The following is a 10,030-nucleotide window of genomic DNA, read 5'->3' as shown; positions in this document are numbered from 1 at the left end:
GAGGTGGCTGTGTGCACAGGGAATTGCTGAGTGGAACAGACCCCTTTAGGGCTGGCTTCAGTGGCCCAAACCCTCTCCCTGGATCACTGCCTCTGAACTTGCCTTCCATGGGGGTTATGGCCCCTCTGAATAGGTTGGCAGCAAAACTCCTCAGCACCATTGATTTGGGTCCCAGCTGTAGAGGGCAAGCTCAGTGTGTTAAGTCTTGTCCAGTTTCCTGAAGATGGGACCATGGACAGATGCTGGTCTCAAAATTCTCCACCCTGCTTAGGGCACAGTGTGGTGGCTGGGCCAGCCCATGTTGGTCCCTAAAAGTTGAATATAGAAGAGACCTACCTGAGGCCCAGGGTTTTCTGCAGGGCTTCTCCATAGGGATGGGCTAGGGTTTACTTGTTGGCCTTGTGTATAGTCCAAGGTAAGTTCTGCAAACTCATCAGCATCTGGGGACATTGTTGCCAGCTCTTCTTTATGGCCCTGGGCTTGGGCACAAAGCACCTATCCTTGTCAGGATATGATTCTTCTTCCTTGACTCAAGATGAAACTCCTTTCCAAGGATTCCCTATTCTTGTAGGAAACTCTGGATTCCCTGGTCTCTCCAAAGACTGGCTTGGAAGGGACAGAAAAATGTTGATGCATCCTGGCATGACTCCCTCTGTATATGTGAGTCTCCTACACTGAGAAGGCCCGGACATGCCTTTATCTGCTGGTGGGAGATGAGAAATCCTTAAATGGGAAGGTCAGGAACCAGCATCACAAGAAATAACATCCAGTGCCTCTACTCACAGGCATATTGGGAAACATCTCTGTGCCTGGATATTTTTTGTTCAATAATGGATAGAATCTGAAAACCTTCAGAACAGTTAAAAGGACTTCAAGCAATTACTGGTCTGGAAGGGCTTTTCCTTTGTTTCAGGGAATATTAACTGTCCTTATGAGGGGCCTTGTTCACCTTTAGGTCACCAGGACTTTGTGGGCAAAGTCAGAGCTCCAGGTACACAAAGTCACAAACCTGTCCTCCTCGGAGGTGCCCCGTGGGCTGGGAGGGGAACTTGGGGTTGGTGAAGGCCCTGAGGCTGGGGCCTGAAATATTGAGGAAAAAGAAAAGTAGCTGTTTGTTGTAACCAGGAGGACGACCTTGTTTCTTTTTCTTCCCTTCTGTGTTAGGTCACTCTTGACAGAAATAGAAAAATTCTAATTTAAATATAATTTTACACAAAATAATCTATAATGCCCTGCCTATGGATCTGTTAAAACATAGTATTGAGAATAATCTACCTTATGCTAAGAACTACATGTGAAATGTGTCATTTTAAAGTAATAAAGAATCTAAGTCAAGCTAGGAATCAAGAATTTACCTCAAGATTCTTTCAGAGCTTCCCCTTCTGCCTATAATGGAATAACAAGATCCAGACTCCCTCCAACATCAAACAAGTAAAAAGTCAGATGAATGACATCATCTGAATGTCTCAGACACTGGACAAAAGGATGAAGCACAGGGTCTGGAGGCAGGAAGCAGGTTGGGGTCCCTACAACTGCCCTGGCTCAGAGCCTGCAGAGCTTCCAGGATGCAGTGAGGAGGGGATCCAGGCAGAGAGGGGGGGGGCCCCCCTGAGGTAAGAAAACTGGGATGAGAATATGAGAAGGGGGAAGCAGCTGAGAATCCTAGAGCAGACTTCCAGAGAGGAGGAAAGAATGGCTGAATTGGGGGGGGGGGTGAGCTTGAAGAGGAGCTGGTGGGGAGTCATTGAATCATCTTCAGGGGGAAGGGCTAGTGCAAATTGAAAAACTGATTTTTTTTTTTCTGGTGTTAAAGGGAAAGACACTACCCTTTTTCTTTCAGAGCATTTTTGCATCTTTAAATTCTTTCTGTCCTTTGATACATAATCTCTTTAAAAGCTAAATAACCTTTTGCCAGCTATTCATAGATAGGTCTTTCTCTAGTGCCTGGGAGCCATCTTCATGAAATTGCATTTCACACAGTGTCTAATTTCAAATAATCCATTGAGAAATTTCACAAATTATTCACACAGAACATCTCTTTAATTGTAATCAATGCTGGTGAAACCCTTATGTCACTATCACCCTGGGAGGGTAGAACTCCAGCAGGTGCAGGGCTATAAGGTACAAACCTACATCCTTATCTTAAAATATTAGAGATTATTATTTTTTTTTCAGGAGAGGAATATGGTGGTGGAGTAGGAGGACCCTAGACTTGTCTTGTCCCATGAATAAAGCTAGATAACTATCAAATCCTCCTAAATACCCCCAGAAATTGGCCTGAAGAATGACAGAACAAACTCCACAACTAAAGGGAGAGAAGAGGTCGCATTAAAGGAGGCAGAGACTTAGACAAAATGCCAAGATGGAGGAATTCATCCCAAATGAAAGAACAAGATAAAGTCATGGCTAGAGATCTAAGTAAATGAGATATAGGTAACATGACTGATGGAGAATTTATTTTTTATTTTTTTTATTTTTTTAAAGATTTTATTTATTTGAGAGAGAGAGAATGAGAGACGAGAGCACGAGAGGGAGGAGGGTCAGAGGGAGAAGCAGACTCCCCGCCGAGCAGGGAGCCCAATGCGGGACTCGATCCCGGGACTCCAGGATCATGACCTGAGCCCAAGGCAGTCGCTTAACCAACTGAGCCACCCAGGCGCCCGAGAGAATTTATTTTTTAAAAGATTTTATTTGACAGAGCAAGGGAGAGAGGGAACACAAGTAGGAGGAATGTGAGAGGGAGAAGCAGGCTTCCTGCTGAGCAGGGAGCCAATGCAGGGCTTGAACCTGGGACCTTGGGATCATGACCTGAGCCAAAGGCAGATGCTTAATGACTGAGCCACCCAGGCACCCCCTGATGGAGAATTTAAAGCAAGAATCATAAGGATACTTGCTGGACTTGAGAAATGATGTCAGTGAGACCCTTATCACAGAGATTCTTCTTTTTTTTTTTTTTTAAGATTTTATTTGTTTGAGACAAATTACAAACAGGGAGGAGGATCAGAGGGAGAGGGAGAAGCAGACTCTTTGCTGAGCAGGGAGCCCAATGTGGGTCTCAATCCCAGGACCCTGAGATCATGCCCTGAGCCAAAGGTAGATACTTAACCGACTGAGCCACCCAGGCACCCCAGAGATAGATTCTTAACTCTTTTTATCAGAAATGAAGAATGCCATAAACAAGGTTGGAAACAAGCTTGATGCAATGAACAGCAGGCTGGAAGAAGTAGAGGAACGAAGTAGTGATATAAAACACAAAATAATGGAAAATAATGAAGCTGAACAAAAGAGAAGGAAGAATTATGGAACATGAGAATAGATTTAGGGAACTCAGGGACTCCACCAAATGTAGTAATATTCATATTATAGGAGTCCCAGAAGAGTGAGAAAAGGAGGCAGAAAATTTATTGCAAGAAATAGTAGCTGAAAACTTCCCTAATCTGGGGGAATGAAACTGACATCCAGATCCAGGAGGCACAGAGAACTCCCATTTAAAATCAACAAAAGCAGGATAACACCAAGACATATTGTAATTAAATTTCAAAAATACCATGATAAAAGAAATCTTAAAAGCAAGACAAAAGTCCTCAACTTACAAGGGGAAACCCATGAGGCTAGATGCAGATCTCTCCACAGAAATTTAGCAAGCCAGAAGAGAGTGGCATGATAGAGACAGGGTGCTGAATGGGGAAAAATCTGAAGCCATCCAGCAAGGCTATTCTTCATGATAGAAGGAGAGATAGAACATCCCAGACAAACAAAAGCTAAAAGGAGTTTATGACTACTAAACCAATCTGGCAAGAAATTTAATAGGGGACTCTGAGTGCAAAGGAGAGGTCCAAAGTGAGACAATAAATGATTGGAGAAAATCTCCAGAAACAACCACAAATCATGTATTCCCATTTTATTACTTACCTATCAATTACTTTGAACATAAATGTGCTAAGTGTTCCAATGAAAAACTGTAGGGTGTCAGAATGGATTAAAAAAGAAAACCAACCAAGACCCACCTATATGCTGACTACAAGGGATTCATTTTAGACCTAAAGACACCTGCAGGTTGAAAGTGAGGGGATGGAGAAACATTTATCATGCAAATGGACATCAAAATAAAGCTGGAGTAGCCATACTTATATCAGACAAATTAGACTTCTTTGTTCTTGTATTGTTTTTATCCTGCTTTGGTATCCGAGTAGTACTGGCCTCATGAAGTAATTTTGAATGTGTTCCCTCTTTCCCATTATTTGTAAGATTTTGATAAATATTGTCATTAATTTTTAAAAATGTTTGGTAGAATTACCAACAAAACCATATGGCCTTGGGCTTTTCTGTGCTGGGAGATTTTTTTTTTTTTGTAATTTATTAAAAAGTGGGAATACAGAGGGAGAGGGAGAAGCAGACTCCCCATTAAGCAGAGAGCCTGATGTGGGGCTCAATCCTAGGACCCCAAGATCAGGACCCAAGCCAAAGCCAGACACTCAACCAACTAAGCCACCCAGGTGCCCCAGATTTTTTATTCCTAATTCAACTTTCATTCTTGCTATTGGTCTATAGAAGACTTCCTATATCTTGGATTCAAGATTCGGGATTCAATCTTGGTAACTTGTGTGTTTTCGTAGGAATTATCTGTTGTTGTTGTTTTTTCTAAGTTATTCTTTGTTAGTATATAATTATCTGTTATCACACTATGTATTTCTGTAGTATCGTATTTTTCCATTTCTCATTTTGGTTTTTGAGTCTTTTAATGTAATTTAAAAATCGCCAATTTAATTTTTTGGAAAAACTGGTCATTACTTTCAATGTTATTTATAAAAATGATTTTTTCCTTTGGGTAAAGGCAATTAGGAAACATAAGTGGTGACCCCAATTACCAGGTGAACTTAAGATGAACTATGTGTATTAAGTCTTCTTGCTTGAGGACCAATTGTGGTTGGTTTATCTTGATGCCCTGGGTTTTCATTGCCTGGCTATGAGAAGATGAGATTCCTTCTGTCTTTGCAATCTTGCTGTGGATTGTCTGTGATGGGTATCACAATCTGGTTTAAAACATTTAATAATAAAAAAAAAAAAAACCTGTTTTCTGTCTACCATCATGGAGAGATTCTTTTTAAGATTCTTTATGGAACTCAAGTGCTGACAGACAGAATGCCCTGATGTTACTAGTATTTGCTAAGTTCATGTGAAAATAGGCCAGGTTGACTTAATATGTTGGTTTCCTCCTTGTATTTTTACTTTTTTTAATTAAATACTTTATTCATGAGAGAGAGAGAGGCAGAGGGAGAAGCAGGCTCCCCGCTGAGCTGGTAGCCCGACACGGGACTCGATTCCAGGACCCCGGATCATGACCTGCGCTGAAGGCAGATACTTAACCATCTGAGCCACCCAGGCGCCCTCCTCCTTGTATTTTTACTTTTAACCTTCTTCACACTCATCAAAGAGAGACTTATGATTATGGTCATGTCTTAACTGTGCCATTGAATGGGGAATGTATCAATTCATTTCTTACCTATGCTGGAGGCTCTAAACTGCTATCACCCATGGAACTTGTAGACATTAAACAGTGCCCTATCTGGACAATAAGGGTGTTCCCTCTCATGACAGCTGCCAATTTGGCCTGTAATTGGGGGTGGTTGGATTCCCCTCCAGGTAGCTACCTAGGGAGCTCTCCAAGGTCCTACCCATCACTGTGGTAGGCATCATAAGATATGGAATCTCAGAAGTGTTGGGCAAAATACCAGAGCCCTGCTGGTAACATTTGTAAATCTACCTGCAGGGAAAGGAGAGAGTCACCAAACCACTTGACTTTCATTGGACTGTTGCTTTTGTTTGTTTTAAGCTTTATTTTTTTCAGAGCAGTTTTAGGTTTACAGCAAAATTGAGTGGAAAGTATAGAGTTTCCATATGCCCTCTGCCCCCACACATGCAGAGCCTCCCCCACTACCAACATCCCATACCAGGGTGGGACATTTGTTATAACAAATGAACCTACACTGATGTGCCCTTATCACCCAAAGTCTAGAGTTTACATTAGGTGGTCACTCTTGGTGTTACACATCTGCTGGGTTTTGACAAATGTATAATGACATGTATCCATCATCATAGTATCATAGAGAATTGTTGCACTGCCTTAAAAATCCTCCATGCTCCACCTATTCATTTCCCCCCACCCCTGCCCCAACCACTGATCTTTTTACTCTCTCCACAGTTTTACATTTTTGAGAATGTCCTGTCTTTGGAAAAATACAGTATGTGGCCTTTTCAGATTGGTTTCTTTACCTTAGCACTTAAGCTTCTTCCATCTCTATTCATGGCTTTATAGCTCATTTCTTCTTAGCACTGAAGAATATCCCATTGTCTGGATATACTACAGTTTATCCATTCACCTGCTGAAGGACATCTCTTATGCTTACAAGTATTGGCAATTATAAAGTTGTTATAAACACCCATGTGCAAGTATTGATGTGGACATAAGTTTTAAACTCATTTGGGTAAATACCAAGGTGCCCAATTGCTGGATCATATGGTAGTTATATTTAGTTTTATAAGAAACTGCCAAACTGTCTCCAAGGTGGCTATGCCTTTTGCATTCCCACCAATATTGAATGAAAGTTCCTGTTGCTCCACATCCTTGCCAGAATTTGGTGTCAGTGGTCTGGATTTTGGCCATTCTAATAGGTGTGTAGTGGTACCTCATTGTTTTAATTTGCAATTCTCCAGAGATGTGTGGAGCATCTTTTCATATGCCCATTTGCCATCTGTGTATCTTATTTGGTGAGAGGTCTGTTCAGATCTACCAATTTTTGAATTGGGTTGTTTTATTTTCTGGGGTATTGTTGAGTTTTAAGAGTCCCTCATATATTTTGGATAACAGTCCTTTATCAGGTATATCTTTTGAAAATATTTTCTCCCAGGCTGTGGCTGTCTATTATCTTGACAATGTATTTTGTAAGCATAAGTTTTTAATTTAAATGCAGCCAGGGTATCAGTTATTCCCTTCATGGATTGTGCTTCGGTGTTATATTTTAAAAAGTCAAGACCAAACCCAAGGTCATCTAAATTTTCTCTGGTTATTTTCTAGGAGTGTTACAGTTTAGCATTTTAAATTTGGTCTAGATTTCACTTATTTATTTGAGATAGCCCAGAAGTATGAGTGGAGGGGAAGGGGCAGGGGGAGAGGGAGAGGGAGAAGCAGACTCCCCATTGAGTAGGAAGCACAATGTGGGGCTCGATCCCAGGACTCTGGGATCATGACCTGAGCTGAAAGCAGACACTTAACTGAATGAGCCACCCAAGTGCCCCAAGACCATCTTTTTTCTTTTATTTAAATTTAATTAACATATTCTATATCATTAATTTCAGATGTAGAGTTCAGTTATTCATCAATTGTATATAACACCCAGTGTTCATTATATCATGTGTCCTCTTTAATGCCCATCGTCCAGGTACCCCATCTTGCCTCCAGCAACCCTCAGTTTGTTTCCTACAGTCGACAGTCTCTTATGGTTTGTCTCCCTCTGATTTTTGTCTTGTTTTATTTTTCCCTCCCTTCCCTGTGATCCTGTTTTGTTTCTTAAATTCCACATATGAGTGAAATCATATAATTGTCTTTCTCAGACTTATTTTGCTTAGCATAATACCCTCCAGTTCCATCCTTGTTGTTGCAAATGGTAAGATTTCATCCTTTTTGATGGCTGAGTTATATTCCATTGTGTATCTATAGAGACCACATCTTTATCCATTCAACTGTCAATGGACATCTGGGCTCTTTCCATAGTTTGGCTATTGTGGACATTGTCGCTATAAACGCTGGGGTGCAGGTGCCCCTTCAGATCACGTTTGTATCCTTTGGGTAAATACCTAGTAGTACAATTGCTGGGTCATAGGGTAGCTCTATTTTTAACGTCTTGAGGAACCTCCATCCTGTTTTCCAGAGTGGCTGCACCAGCTTGCATTCCCACCAAGATTGTAACAGGGTTCCCCTTTCTCCACATCCTCGCCAACACTTGTTTGTTCCTGTCTTGTTAATTTTTGCCATTCTAACTAGTGTAAGGTGGTATCTCATTGTGGTTTTGGTTTGTATTTCCCTGAAGGCTAGTGATATGGAGCATTTTTTTTCATGTGTCTGTTGGCCATTTGTAGGTCTTCTTTGGAGAAGTGGCTGTCCATGTCTTCTGCCCATTTCTTGACTGGATTATTTGTTTTTTGGGTGTTGAGTTTGAGAAGTTCTTTATAGATCTAGGATACCAGTCTCTCCATGAGAGATTCTGGACTCTGGGAAACTGAGGGTTACAGAAGGGAGGAAGGTGGGGGTATGGTGTAACTGGGTGATGGGTATTAAGGAGGGCATGTGTTGTGATGAGCACTGGCTGTTACAGCAACTAATGAATCGTGGAACACTCCATCAAAAATGTATGAGGTACTATATGCTGGCTAACTGAACATAATAAAAAATTTTAAAAACTGGATCACTCTTATACCATACACAAAAGTTAACTCAGAATGGATTAAAGACTTAAACATAATACCTGAAACCATAAAACTCCTAGAAGAAAACAGGCAGTAAATTCCTTGCATTGGTTTGGTGATGTTTTTTGTTTTTGTTTTTTTAATCTGACAGCAAAGTAAAGGCAATAAAAGCAAAAATAAACAAGTGGAACTACATCAACCTAAAAAGCTTCTGCATAGCAAAGGAAACCATCAGCAAAATGAAAAGACAACCTATGGAATAGAAGAAAAATATCTATAAATCATTAATCGTTCATACCTTCCATGGGAGCTTCCTGGGTGAAATCTGAAATGAACCCCCATATGCAGAGGGCAGAGAGAGACTGAAGGAAGAGGCAGGACACTCCAGTGTGGAGTGTCATAGGTGGCAGGTTTCATAAGCAAGGGGACTTAATACTTAAATAAGAGGCTTGTCTTGAGTGACCATAAGACAAGTAGATTTCCACAAATACCCATTAAATCTTAAAAGTTTGGGGCAGCTGGGTGGCTCAGTTGGTTGAGCATCAGACTCTTGGTTTCAGTTCAGGTCATGATCTCAGGATCCTGGGATCAAGCCCTGCTTTGGGCTTTGCACTGGGCAAGGAGTCTGCTTGGGGATTCTCTCTCTGCCCCTCTCTTGCCCCTCCCCACACTCATGTGTGCACTCTCGCTCTCTCACACACAAATCTTTTTAAACTTTATATGGAAGGGTTGCTGGGTGGTGCAGTCAGTTGGGCATCCAACTCTTGGTTTCAGCTCTGGGTGATCTCAGGGTTGTGGGGGTTGGGCTCCATGCTCAGCATGGAGTCTGCTTGGGACTCTCTCCCCCTCTCCCTCTGCCCCTCCTGCCCTGAAATCTTTTTAAAACAAAATTTATATAGGAGCCTTCACTGAGTTCAGTCACTGAGACCGTCCAAACAGTCTCAACACCATATCATACTCTCAAGGCTATGTACTTGGGGCAGATTCTAGGAGCAGGGAAGGTAAATAGAATCCACATTCCAAGGACAGGAAATGCAGCGAGGAGCCCAGGTCCAGCTCATGGGTCAACGAGTGTTCACATCATTTTGATGACCTCCTCCACTATTCCAACATTTGTCACCAGCTCTCATAATCTCCTAAACACCTCTCTTCAGCAATGTGACTACTGTTCCCAATATAGGGATGCCCAGGTGTTCAAATGTCTGTAACCTGGGGTGATCTATGAAACCCACTCCAAATCTGGTATAGCCACCATGGCTCTAATGGTAATATTTCTAGGACCATTCTGGTGAGCAATCTGATGGGCTGCCTGTGTAGTTTGACAGAAAGGATATCAATACCCAGTATTATTGACAGCATATGCCACAGGCCAAGTTTCTGGATAAGTATTGGTAATATCAGATGAATTAAAATTACTAGTCCCAGCTCATTCTTTCTTAATGTACTGCTTTAGGGCCTTCCAATTCCCTACCAAGAGTGATGATACCCATCATGGCAATCTTGGTGAGCTACAGAGGGGCAGCTGCCCACATAACCAACATTTAGGTTGATTTGTCAGGAATATGAG

This window comes from Mirounga leonina, unplaced genomic scaffold (assembly GCF_011800145.1).
Source record: "Mirounga leonina isolate KUSES-001 unplaced genomic scaffold, KU_Mleo_1.0 Mir_239, whole genome shotgun sequence".
Classification (NCBI taxonomy): Eukaryota; Metazoa; Chordata; class Mammalia; order Carnivora; family Phocidae; genus Mirounga; species Mirounga leonina.
This window is presented reverse-complemented; position numbering follows the sequence as displayed.